This window comes from Halyomorpha halys, unplaced genomic scaffold (genome assembly GCF_000696795.3).
Source record: "Halyomorpha halys isolate HHAL.00 unplaced genomic scaffold, Hhal_1.1 Scaffold208.1, whole genome shotgun sequence".
Taxonomy (NCBI): domain Eukaryota; kingdom Metazoa; phylum Arthropoda; class Insecta; order Hemiptera; family Pentatomidae; genus Halyomorpha; species Halyomorpha halys.
In genome coordinates, this window is record NW_027109100.1 from 1,113,634 (window position 1) to 1,128,015 (window position 14,382).

The window sequence follows — 14,382 nt, forward strand, 5'->3', positions numbered from 1 at the left end:
ATACAATGAATTTAAAAATATACAAATAAACAACAATAATTAACAGAATATATAAAATAATGTTATATCATAAAACATAAGATGACTTCTGGTAGTATATAAAAATAAAAAATCAAATACAATTAAACTAAAAAATAATAAATGAAAAGATGTAATTTCTGCTAGTGTACATATTTACAATAATAAACGAAAATCTAATACAGAAAATACATAAAGTTTTTTGAAACTTTCAATTGTTATTCTTCCGGAATTGGGTGGACAGAAGGTAGTCGAAGATACGGGATTTGAAGATTGGAAGGGTATTAAAACTGCGAATAAAGGAGGGAATAGAATTCCATAGGGAAGAGGAACGGATGAGGAAAGATCTACCAAAGGCTGCAGTTCAATGGGCAGTTACATATAAGTCTGAAGGCCATGAGCGGGTGTTGCGGGAATAAACTGAGGACTTAAATTGAAGGATATCTAAGATGTACGATGGACGGTAGGATCAGATAACTTAATAGAGAAAGGAAGCAAGGAAATATTTATGGTGGAAGGAGGGGTAAAGCCACTTCAACTCTTCATAAAATCGGGTGACAGATCAAAGATGAATCATACAAAGCAATTATTTAACCGTTTTAATTTTGCTTCGAGATCCCCAGAGACACCCCCGTAAACCACACAGCAATAGTCAATGTGGGGGAATATTAAGGAAGTAATCAGGAGCCTGTGGGTTTCAAAAGGAAGTAGGTGACAAAGATAATTTAAACGCTTCAGGGTGGAAAAGGTATGACGGGAAATATCGGAGACGTGGTTTTTCCAGGAGAGAGTCTGGTGTATAGTGACACCAAGATTTTTGATGTATGGATGGAATTGTATTGGAATGTTGTTTAGGAATAAGGTTGGAATAAGAGGGATAGTTTTCAGGAGTTGATTGGATCCTATTATGATTGCCTTAGTCTTCTCTGCATTCAACTTAACCTTGTTTTCTTGTGCCCACTGACTAATTCTATTCAAGTCTTCTTGAATCTTCTCTGTAGCAACTAATAGGTCAGAAGGTAATAGGGAAGGAAAGGTAAATTTGGAAATCATCTGCGTACAAATGGTATTGCGAATGTTGGATAAAAATGGGAAGGTCATTGATGTAGATAGCGTAAAAAAAAAGTAAAGTACAGAATTGCCTTCATATAATAAAGCAGTAAGTAAATAGTTGCTTTTATAGAATACTAAATCTTAAAAAATTTTTTTTTTTAGTTTTAGATGAAATTCAATTTAAAACTTAACCAGACCTAAAATCTTAATATTTTATTTTATTTTACTTTTATTGTGCTTTTAGTTAATATTTTGTTCTACAAACTTTTTTTGGGGGGGGATGGGAAGAGGTCAGATATTAGAAAGTTAGAAAAATTTAAAAATAATTTTATTTTCTATCCTAGAAGAAAAAATGATTGTGAAGCATTATTTTTATATATTATCGATTTCGTTCAGTAACTGGTATAATCTAATTACTACTAGTGAGTTTGATATCAAGGTAGACAAATTTCATAATTAATGATTAGTTTTCAGAATAATATGGACCTTCAAAGTTTTCATTGAAAGATTTTTTAGATTCTCTGGATCCCCCTTCTGCTGATGGGTATATAATTAACTATATTTAGTTAAGTAATTAATATATTACTCTCAAATATAATTAATTCTGAATTTGAAAATTTTTCAGAATCTCCTGCATTGTTTGATGGAAAAAAGTACCAATGTCCTAGTTGTGGTCGACGCTACACCCATCTCTCCAGTCTAACTCAACATAAGAAGTATGAATGTGGGAAAGAACCGCAGTTCAAATGTCCATTTTGCATGTACTGTGCTAAACGGAAATGCAACCTCAACGCACACATGGCCACAAAACACACTGATGTCTTTAAAAAAACATTGGGCTAGTTTAAGTTCAATAAACAATAAAGGATCAATATATTTGATGCTCCTTATGTTTGTACAATACAGTACAATTGTATTAGTTATTAAAATTGTGATCTTTTCAATACTTTGATGATGACTTTCAGTGATCTTTATTCCTTTGAAGGATCATGATTCACTTCAAATGTAAAAATTTTCATGGCCAATACTATAGTTGTCTTGCCTGCTAGTTTTTATATTTCATTACCTTTTTTCCCCTAAAGTTTTATTTGTTTTTATGTTACTACAGCTCATTAAGAACCTTGGTTTCTTCAACAACTCTCTTCCACCTTTTCCTGTTGTCGGCCACTCGCCTCTAATGCCTTACATTGAGGGTCTTGAGGTCTGGTTCCTCATTATCCTTCCCGCACCAAATAAACCTTCCTTTCTTTTTTTTTCCACAGGATTGTCATTCTGCATGTTATAAGTTTTTTTTCCTGTTAATAATATGAAATGTAATATAACAAAATATATTTATAAGTATGTAATAATTATGAAACATTTAATGAACAAAAAATGAATCATAGATATTGAAATTGTAATTTCAGTTTATATTTAAATGCTCATATTTTTTTGTTTATTATTTTCGATAATAAATCTTTGTAATTGACTAATGACAAAAAATGTAACCCTTCCTCAAAGTTTAAGGTTGTACATTTCATGATAGGTAAGATCCTAAAATATAAATTATAACAAAATCCATTCCAACATTGCCTGCCATCCATGTATTTTCTGCAAAAGTGCTGGGCCAATTTTTTTGAGATTGCCACAAGTCATCCTATGAATGTCCTTGGAACTCATAATCATCAGCCATTTCGTTTTGAAATTGTGGCCAATTAAAGATTTCACATGCCCATATCTTGGCAATTTATAGGGATAGAGAAAAGTTATTAAGTGTTCTGTATTACCACTCGCAATTCCTTGAAGAAACAAAAAAGAGAATAAAGAAATAGGTATATAGATTATATCTTAAATCAGTGGTCTAACTTTTTTTTTTTTTGTAAAATTTCAGCCACCAAATGGCAATCTATTCTTATCAAATAGGAACTCTACGTGCTAAGCTGAGAAACATGGTTTTCTATAGAGTATAGCACCAAAAACTCTTAACAATTGCTTTGTTCATTTTATAAAAGTATAATTCCAAATTTATTTATAATATTAATTTTAATTGATTTTGAAGAAATCAGAACCACATTTTTAAATACTCATTTTATAGATTAATGAAAACTTTTTTATTTAAATATATAATTTGATTTAGAAGACATTAAAATTTTATAAAAAGAAGAAACAAATTTAGAAAAACCTTTTAGAAGCAATAGCAATAACAGAAGGATTCAGGAAGTATTAATATGAATTATGCGGAGTTATTAAATAAGTTAAAATATATAGTAAAAATGTTTCTACTTAGCCATCTAAAGCAATTAAATAGAAATCCTCATAGAGGATAAAAAAATTTAATATGACCAGATTGTTTAAAAAATGAAAATACAAAAAACAAATATTGTAGTGTTTAACAAATACATTTTTAAATTTCATAAAATTTAAGATTTATGACATGTATACAGGACATATATTTTTTAGAGAGTATGGTTTAGTGAATAGTTTGAAAATGGCTAATGAGCCAAATCATTACTAGAAAAATCAATTGCTTAAATAAAAAGTTACTGTTAATATATAGATTGTGAGTTTAAAATGGTGTTTCTAATTTTTTCTTAATCCATTTATCTATGAAATATTTTAATTTTCCCAACTCTTTTGTATTTGAAATTTTTATTTGTCTGTTATGAATACTGATAAATGGCAACAATATTTTTTTTTATATTTAAAAACAAAATTATATCTTTAAAGTCACAAGTTCGCCACTTCAGAGGCACTTCTCTTGTTTTTAAAATTTATTAAATCTTTGAGTAAAATGTTTTATCGCAATTATTGCTGTTTGAAGTTAATTGTGGAAAACCAAATTTCCCAAATTATTGCGTTTTCAAGCATTTGAAGGGGGGAAAGTGATGCTCTCATGTTACTCCTTCCATGGTGATGTCCCTGCCCAAATTCTTCTCCTTTATGCCCTTAATTTTTTTTATATAGTAAATATTCACAAGAAAAAGCTGGAAACAAGTTATATAGAAAAGAAAAGACTATTTTTATATAAATTACAAAGTACACATTCTGCTTACAATTTTTAATCATATGAAAGCTAATTAAATTATCCAAAAACAAAAATAAATTTATCTAAATTGTATAAATGTAAAGATACAGTATCTTGGACTCCAAGTCTATTTTATAAATATTCTGTTCAGGTTATCCTACTATTAAAACCATTAAAAAATGAAAACCACAAAAACTTGAACTGTACTGAAAACAACAATTACTGTTAACCAAAAACTAAAATGTCAATTTACCAAACAGAACTCATGAAGTTTGATCTTCTTTTATCATTATCATTTAAAATTAAATATATGTGTATTATATACAAGTATAGAGGGAGAGGTTGCCACTTTGACTATGGTAATCAAAGTTTAGTTACAATTACAAGCATCAAAGTCAAAATCAAGCGTGATTAATAATGAGATGCGAGACCTCCAAAAATGGAAAACGAAGTGGTTGTGGAACTGATTGCGGTTTCTTTGACAAGGCATTTTGTACCGGAAGTGATCCAATGTTTTAATTTGAATGTGATTCATGTACAGAATCTCAAAGCCTTTTTTTGCCTCCTGATATATCAGCTTTCGCACACATGACCCTCTTTTCTCGTTTAATTAAATTAGTTCAAGTGAGCATGTAACATATGTACATTAAGATATATTTCACAAAATCTCATGCCAGTGCTAAAAGGATTGCAGCTGTTGTAAAACTGAATTGAAGTGCTCTACCATTAGCCAAGCTTCTGGTAGATGAAATCTTGGAGAGCAAAACAACACTTAAACTTGAGGAGAAGATGATTGGGAGGTGCAGTCGGAGAATAACACAAAAAAGTTTTAAAAAAACTTGTTCGTGTTATTCTCTAACCAACCCCCTAACCATCTTTTCCTCATATATTTTATCCACGGTCAACTATCTTCCTATCATCTTAAACTTGAGATTTGAATTGAGAATAAATTATCACACATTTGAATTAGTTGCTGGCAGTGAAGTGGTACCTCCTTCGTTTGAAACTTTTCTTCAACCAGTAATGAAAATTAAAAAATTATGAAATTGTAAGATCAACCATTCCTTAGGCATATGTACATCATTTATTTATTTCATATACATTTTATTACAACTTATGCTTACTCTTTGTGTTATGCATAACTGATTTGCATTTTTATATTTATTCTGTTTATCAGAATTTGATTTTAAAAAAATAATAATTAAGACTTCAACAGTTTTCTTTTTTTAAAGTTTTTTTGCTGATTTCAATATAATACTTTTGATAGAATATTTTCAATGTTTTTGGTCAAGTGCCATTTTTAAAAGATTGCCCCATAAATGCTTAAACTTTTTTATATTATGTTTTTCACCCAAAAAGTTTATGTACTTTTGGAAATAAATTTTAAATACAAAAACTTCTTCGATTAGTTCTAAATAAAAATAAGACATTGAAGCTGTAAAGTTCCCTCAACTTCAGATAATCTTGTATATTTGCTTTGATTTTAAGGGTTAAAATTCTGGATTCATCAATTTTTTTATATTTTTATATGTTTTACTTATAATTAGAAGAGTAACTTTACATTTTGTATAAAATACAAGTAATTAAAAAAATAACTTTTATTTGATCATAATCTAGTATGATGGCTATATGAAAATGTAATATGAAGAGATGGTAACAGTTTTATTCTTGTTTCTTATTTTTTAATTATATTTTCACATTTTTTAAAGCTATTTGACTTTTTTCAACCAAGCCTAAATCTGATGATTTTGTCTATTTTATATCTTTTAAAAATCAGTTATTCTCACTTGATAAATGATAAATAAATATGTGCATAAATTAATGTATATATGTGCATAAATTAATGTATATATGTGGATTTATAAATGTATAAACAAATATGTATGTATATATGTGTGTGTGTTATAAATCTTCCATTTTTCTATTATTTTTGACATGCAATTCTGAATTCTTTTACAGACCCTTTTGATACAAAAAAGTACGCATGTCCTGATTGTGGTCGTCGTTACTCCCACTTGCAGAGTGTTGCCCAACACAGGAAATATGAATGTGGAAAAGAACCCCAATTTTGTTGCCCACATTGTGACTACAAAGCTAAACTCAAGTTCAACCTGAAAAGACATTTAATAACACGACATTTGCAGTGTTTGAGTCCTGATAACTCTATTCTATAAATATTTGTATTTATTAATAATTATTCTTATTTATTTATTTAAAAATAATCATTTATCTATTTAAAATACTCTCAAAAATTTTTATATGGTTTTAATTAATAATATTTCATAAAATTCCTTCTCTAGTGGATGTAATGATGATTTTTTAAAATGTTAATTGACCTAAAACATTTTCAATGAAAAAGTTATTTTATATGTTTTTTAAAAAATATGTATAATTCTCCAGTTTGTTAAATTAATGAATGTTTAAAGTTTGGTCAACCTTGGGATATATTTTCACATGAACATGTTGATTAAATAGTATATGTAGTCTTTAAAATAAAAATATTATTTTACAGATGCAAAAAATTTTCCTCAAAATTGATTATTCAAATTTTTTTTCTGACCTTCCTTTCCCTTTATTAATTCATTTTATTATAAAAATGTATGACAAATCCCAACTATGTGTAATGATGTGTAATTATTATTCTCTGAAAGCTAGCGTAAAATATACTGAATTCAAGATGAGAACATATTCAATCTAGATGATGGTTTGCTGGCAGAATGATCTCTATTTCTGACCATGCCCCAATCATAATCTCCGAGATTTCATTAGCAGCTTACTAAATCACCATAATTATTAGTGCCACTATTATTATTATGTTGATGAATGATAAAAATCCCTCTTCATGTCAACCCATTACGGATCTTTTGTTTGTATTTGGTATGAATATGTATTTACTAGCAAAATAATTATTAAAAAGCATGAATATTTCTAAGTTAAAATAAATAGTATACTGTTTTTTTGTTTTATATTCTTTTAAATTTAGTATACATTTTTTTTTATCTTCACCTACATTACACTATATTTCACTCTGTTTCAGTTAGGACCAAAAGTTTCTGTATTTATACAAGACTATTACATGGAGTCTTCTTGCTTAATTATTGAACATATCACATTTTACTCAGTGTAAGGGATTCAGAAGAGTATACATTCACAAAAAAAAAGACCCATTATGTTTCAAATGTGATGCCCTGGACTGCTGTGATCTTTCACAGTACAAAATTGCTGCATAATCTCTCTGGAGGGGATGGATTTGGAAGTATTTTAAAAATGGTGGCCTTTTAGAGCCTAGACTAGAAAACCTTCTCAATGTGTGTTCTCTTTTTTGCCTTTTACTGCAAACATATTGCTGCTTTGCTTAAATAGTGATACATAGTGACAACCAGTGTTTATTTCTCTACAGTGGTCACCCTATAGACTATCCCAAAGCTAGTATGGTAGGGATGTGACAGCCATGTGGGTTGGGGCGCAGGTCCCAGTGTGCTCGGTTTGGAATGTTGTGGGTTTGATTCCCACCTGGGGCAGTTAATATTCATTTTTCGGTGGTCTCAGGGAATGAATCTTGACACTCCCACCTTGGTTAGTACGCAGCTGCAACTTAGGTAGCCATCAGGGGTTGGCAAAAAGGACCGTTAGGCCCACTTGCCGGACTTATTCCCCCCACCAAATACCAGTACCAGTATGATTGTCAAAAAGTTACCAGTCTATGGTACAATCTAAGGAACTCGTCAAATACAATTTTTTTTTTTCCAGATGTGGCACTATCCAAGTAAAACTGTGATATGTCTTTTTTTTACATTTGTCACCCAATTATTTGTATTTTTAAGCTAGATATCAGACACATTGGCCAAAAAAAAAGTTAATTTTATGAATTTAAAAAAATCTTAAATGTTATGCAATAATTTTTTCAGAATAAAGTTAACCTCTGTTTTGTAGATAAATGAACATGAAATTTGGAGAACTAGCCGAATCGTTGTTCAAATCATAAATTAAAGATATTTTTTATTCTGAACAAATAAATCTTATAATTGATATACCATTTGAACCTTATTAATTTCCAAGGACCATCTTAGATCTAATCCCCTCAATTTAACCCTTATTTAATACCAAGTACATTAAAATACCAGGTACAAAGCACCAATTAAGTCAAGAGCGGCCTCATATTCATGAAGTAGATTGAGTACAGAGAGACTAATTTTTTTTAAATAACCTCATTGTTACAAAACACTTTCCTCTTTACTTTATGAACCATTTTTTTCTTTCTTTATTTTTTTTTATCTTAGTATATTATTTTTTTTATTATATTATAAATTTTATTTATGTATTTCAATTTGTATAAATGAACATTAAAACTACTGATTTAGTTCTCAGAGAAGACTGAATTCACTTTTTGTGATATCACAGATTAAAAGTGAGAAACATCAGGTTTTAAATTAGCTTCCATTTTAAAAATAATGGATGTATAATCTTAATTTATATATAATGAATAAAAGTACACAATTTCTATTTTAAATTTGAATAAAGAATTTTTTTTATTAATTGAAATTCATTTAGTTTAATCATTATTGTTTAAAATTGACTCTGATGATCATTTCATAGTACAGTATAATGTTTCTGCAAGCTGAATGGTAAGAATGTGTGTATGTATATATTAAAAATACTTCTTTTCCTACCACTTGTTCTATATATTTACACAAGACGAACATTCCCAACCTTACTCTTTCTCTTCTCTTCATCTCTCATCTGCATTAATGATCTATCTTTGGCAATCCACTGCTTCCTATATTTCATCTTTATGGGAGTAAATTCCAAATATACCTATGCTTTCCAGCATCAGAACTATTAAACTGAATAAAAAATTAAAAAGTTGAAGTAATTGAATGTGTTATTGAACTGCTGATGTGGAATAGACATAAGCTTACATTTTCGGCCCTTGCCACCTTCTTCTATTTCTATCCTGCATTTATTAATAAAATTTAATTCTCCAGTAAAAAAATCATAAAATAAATTTTGACTAAACTTTAAAACCTACTATCCAAAATTACTTATACCATTTCCCCTTCAAACTGTCTGTCTTCATCAGCTTATCCTGTTTCAAAGACATTGTTACTTCCTTCATTTTTTCTTACTTTGAAATATTGTAAGTTGAGGTATCAATGGGATGGTTGGGATCTTGCAGTTCACTACATCCATTATCAACCAGATTTATCTTCTCTGGCTCACTGTTTTTTTTAGATCATTCCTTATGTTATCCTTTGCCCCTCTGAATTCCATTTCCTTCCCAATCACTCCTTTCAATTCCCTTCCCGCTTTTAAATCTAGCCTTTTTGATAATGTATCGGTTCCTTGAGACTTGTATCTGTATATAAATAGCTTTCTTTCATTATTATTACTTAATTTTTATATATGTTTATATTTGCCTACCAAATTTTAGAATTTTTATTTTTAATATATTTATTTTCACTTCTAGCTTGAAGGCCTCAGTTGATTATTATAATATTATTCTAAAGAGAGAAATCATCCGAAAATAAGTAAAAATGAATACACTTTTACTATCCAATTTCCTCTTAATAAATATGAAGTATATTTTAATATGAATCGTATAATGAATAATACATAATATTTTTCAGACTGTTTTTTCCTTTATTACAATGTTATTTAACAATTATTACAGTGGATGGAGAAGGAAAGTTTAATTGTGAATCTTGTAAGAGAAAGTACACATCTATTGGAAACTATATGAGGCATAAAAAGTATGAGTGTGGAAAATTACCCCAGTTCCAATGCCCACATTGCAGTTACAGGGCAAAACTGAAACACAATCTTAAAGCTCATGTGATCAATAAACATTTGAATCTAGCTTAAGGTTAAAACAAGAAGCCAAGGTAAAATTTATTATTCTTATTAAAATTTATGGCTGTATTTTACTAAATACATTAACCACATGACTTTAAAAGGTTTATAATTAATTTAATACTTGACATTTTAATTCTACAGCTCTCTTACACTTTAATTTTATTATTTTCGTTCAACTTATAAATTAACTATTTTTTTTATTTTTAAATCACTATTAAGGACTACAAAAACCAACCAGGGCTTCTGGCTTGGGATCATTATTAAAAATTAGCATTACCTTAGTTTGGGACTGTAATCAAAATTCTGTCATCCTTTAACCTAATGTTAAGAATTATTATTATGTAATAATATAATATAATATAATATTTTATAATAATTATACTATCAATACCTCATTAAGAATTACTATTCATTGTTTGAACAGATATATTGACAGCTAATTGTACTGGAACTGGTAAAGTTCAAATTTTAAAAGTTCATATTAAAGTAATTTTTTCTAAAGTTTATAGTTTTTCTTTTTTATAATTTTATATTAAGCACCCATGTCAATTTTTTTTATTGATTGTAAAATCTTTTTTCATTTTTGTAAATGAGATTGAGTTAGCAGCAGCTATACATTTAGTTTCAAGACTTAAAAGGTTTTAATTCAGAATTTGGTATCGAGCATTACTGATTAAATTAAATAATATCCATTAATGAAAAGGAACCATCTTCATTGGTAAAAAATGAAGAATCAAATTTTCTGTTTTCCCACTATTAAAACACATTCATCTTATGCAAAAGTTCTTAATGTATGACTGCCGTTATCAAAGTGCTATGAGCTGTGCCAAAAGGGCTTGTGCAATGAAAAAATATCTTTTAATTGAGGAATACACGAAAAAATAATTTTCAAATTATTTAACCTTCAGTTTTCACCAATTGAGATGATTTATGTTATAAATAAACAGTTCAAGCTCTGCTAATGTTATATGAACACACTTAAGAAATTATTATTTAATTATACTCTTAATCTTATTAAGAGTATAATTAATAATAAATTAATAGCATAAATTAAATTAATTAATTTCTATTTATTTGTGTTTTTCATTGACCGCACCCCCAACCATCTTCTCCTCAAATTAAATTAATAATTGAAAAATACTGCTGTATTTTATGTTTAAAAATGAACTTTAGTTATTATTGTGTAGTAATAAGTTTTGTTTTCACAATACCTTGTTCCATTTATTATTATTAACAAAAATAAAAGACAAGAAATATTCAGTTAAGAGGAGGCCCACAATATATTATAACTGACAGTAACCCTGCAGAATGAATTTGAAAATATTTTTCGAACATTAATTGAAATATCAGAATTTAAGGCCTTCAGATACTGGAATAATTAAAGAAACACTTCAAAATCGACTTAAAGGCCAAATATTTAAAAATTGAAATTAATGAAATTTTGTTCTAAAAAAGAAATAATTTAGTTTAAAACAAAATCTTGAAAAGAATAAATGTAAAAGAAAAGAAAGAGGTATAACCGTTAAAAAAATTGGAAATGGAACTAGACCTGATTATACAGTTGACTAAGAAAAATTAAGGTTAATTCTTAAAGATGATAATATGATGATGGAGAAGGTTATCAAGAAACAGGATTTATGGAGGTGGTGCGAGATGAGGTTTGTCCTGTCATCTTTCTGAGGAACAGTTGGAACAAAACTGTTATCTTCAATAAGGTATGAGTGTGCTAATACCTTTCGCATCTGCTTAAGGCTAGTCCTGGCACTTGTTTGTTCACTTTGAACTCAGTAAATACTCCTGTAATACTCCTCAATAATATTCCTGAATCTAAGTTTCACCACTTAAGGATTAATTTTATAAAAAATAAATTCCAACATTTTTTTAACTTTTTATCTGACAGATTGTTCAAAACAGCCCTCTGTGTGTAAGTTCAGAACTGATATCTTGTTTAGTAGTTTTGTACATGATTCATCTTGAGAAATTTGTATGCTCATTTTCGTCAGTGCAATGCTATAAATACCATTTGTTGTTACGGCATGAATAGTAGTATTGACCTTTTTAACAAAGCAGTGACCAAGGCAGGTTCAATTTGACATGTAAATTGGCAAAAAAAATATTTTCAATAATTTAACAATAAAAAAGTTCATTGGTTGAGCAATGAATTAATGAATTTGAAAGAAACTTTGGAAGTTCCACTTAAAAACTACAGATGCATGTAAATCGGACTAACTCCAGCTAATCATTTAATATTCATTGATGATTTTAATATTTTATCATAGTATAGTACTAAGACACTAAGTTTTACTATCTTACTAATTGTTTTCCTGTTTGCAGATGATGAAAACAAAAGATACCAATGTTTGGATTGTGGTCGCAGATATTCTCACTTAGCTGGAATTAGACAACACAGAAAATATGAATGTGGCAAGTCACCGCAGTTTGGATGCCCTCATTGTAACTATAAAGCCAAGCTCAAACACAACCTAAAGTCTCATCTCATCAACAAGCATTTTGATACTTATCAAAGCTGAAAAATCAATAGGGCATTGAGAGAAGTTAGTGGTTCAATATTACAGTAAACTCTTTCTTATCTAGTTTTGTTAGAAGCTCCACTGATAAAACACCAGATATAAATCCTTATTATAATTTTACCTGATTTAATAAATGGTCATTTTAATTCTACCTTATTTAATAAATCTTTGTTGTAATTCTACCTCATTTACTCGTACCCAGAGGGTTTCATTTTATTTCAATGGCTTAATCAACAACTATAAACTTCACGAGACAATAGCCCCAAGTGCCTAGAAACATTACAATCTACCAACATATTTATCATCTTTCTCAATTTCAACATAATAGGTAGAAATCTGCTTAATCATTTCTTCATGTTTAATGTCAGTTGCTCTACACTCGTTCTTGAAGATGGATGACAAAATGACCTATATGGTATGTTGGAATCTATGCTGTAAAAACCACTTTTCTCCAAAAGCCTTTCTTTTCTACTGAACCGACTGTGAAGATTTCTGTTTAAATGATGTACCTGTTCTAAATAAATTTCCAGGAAGATAAATAGACCTCAAGAGGTTTTATAGAAAATCATTTTTTGTAAGTGATTATGAAATCTGAAGGTTAGCATTGATAGACTTTGGTTGCTCAGATGGCACCTCCATAACAATGGGGAATTCCACAGGCCTCGTCATGTATTAAATTCCCACTGGTTAATTTAGGTGAGAAATAATTACTGACCGGCATTTTTACCATATTCCACAATAAATAGGATGGTTCCTTAATGGCATTGCCATATTCTGAAAAGGCTTATTCCACCTTGAAGCCTGTACATAGAAATCAAGGGGCCTTGATAAAAGGATAATTTAATTTCTATCGCTTGTGGTAGTTTTGAGTTTACTTAGATAGATTTGCTGAGGAGTGTTTTGAAGAATCTTTAGTTACTTTATATGGATTTCAGTTGCTCTTCTGAAAAGCTCATCCCAATAATTAATCTTTGCACTCAAAAAAGAAAGTAAAATTTCTTAAGCTTGGAGTAGTAGAGAGCCCAACAAATATTTGTTCAGATGAGTCACATAACAATTGCACAAGATTTAAACCTACAAAAATCAATGTTTGAAATGACTGAATAACTGATTCATTATTATTATTATTATATATTATAAATTATGTATATGTATTATATTATACTTTAGACAATCCTTCCACTTACCTAGCTGGCATTATTAACTTGTTAGTTCAGCCCTTCTTACATTTCTAATAATAAGAAGAGTTTACTGTAACTTAATTGTAAACCAGACAAGAAAGAGTTTACTCATTGTTAAATTAATCATAAAATGTTTTCAATCTGTTTGTGTATTTTTTAGAATTAATTAAAGATATAATATACAACCTCAAATTTGACATATATATTTACTGAAACGTATTGTAAATTATAGTATTAAACTGTGTGTACCTTGTCCTTTTTTTTATTATTAATTGACTTGGGATTCCCTTATTTATTTTGCTGAGGGTTCCTTCCTCCTTAAATTACACATGAAATGTTGCCATATTTTTAAGTAAATAATATAATATTTTTTAAAATATAATGTATCCTTTTTTATATTTATTTGTTTTTAATATACATAGCTGGTTGAACTTTAAAACAAACTTCTTTACTGTGTTCATTTGATAGTTATGGTAATTATTCAATTGATAATACCTTACTCTTCATAGTATAATAATTACCTTATTTCAAATAACAATTTGATCTCTTATACTGATTATAAATGAGGCTTCTATATATTCTAATTATAAATTTTTAAAAAATATGGTTTCAAAACTCTGCATTTGATTTCAATAATTATGATTACTGTTTATTATAGTTCTGCTTCTTAATGTAAGCAAATATGTTTTTATTTTTAAATTCAATTTTCTATGAAATTGCAAACAACGTAAGTAAAGAATGT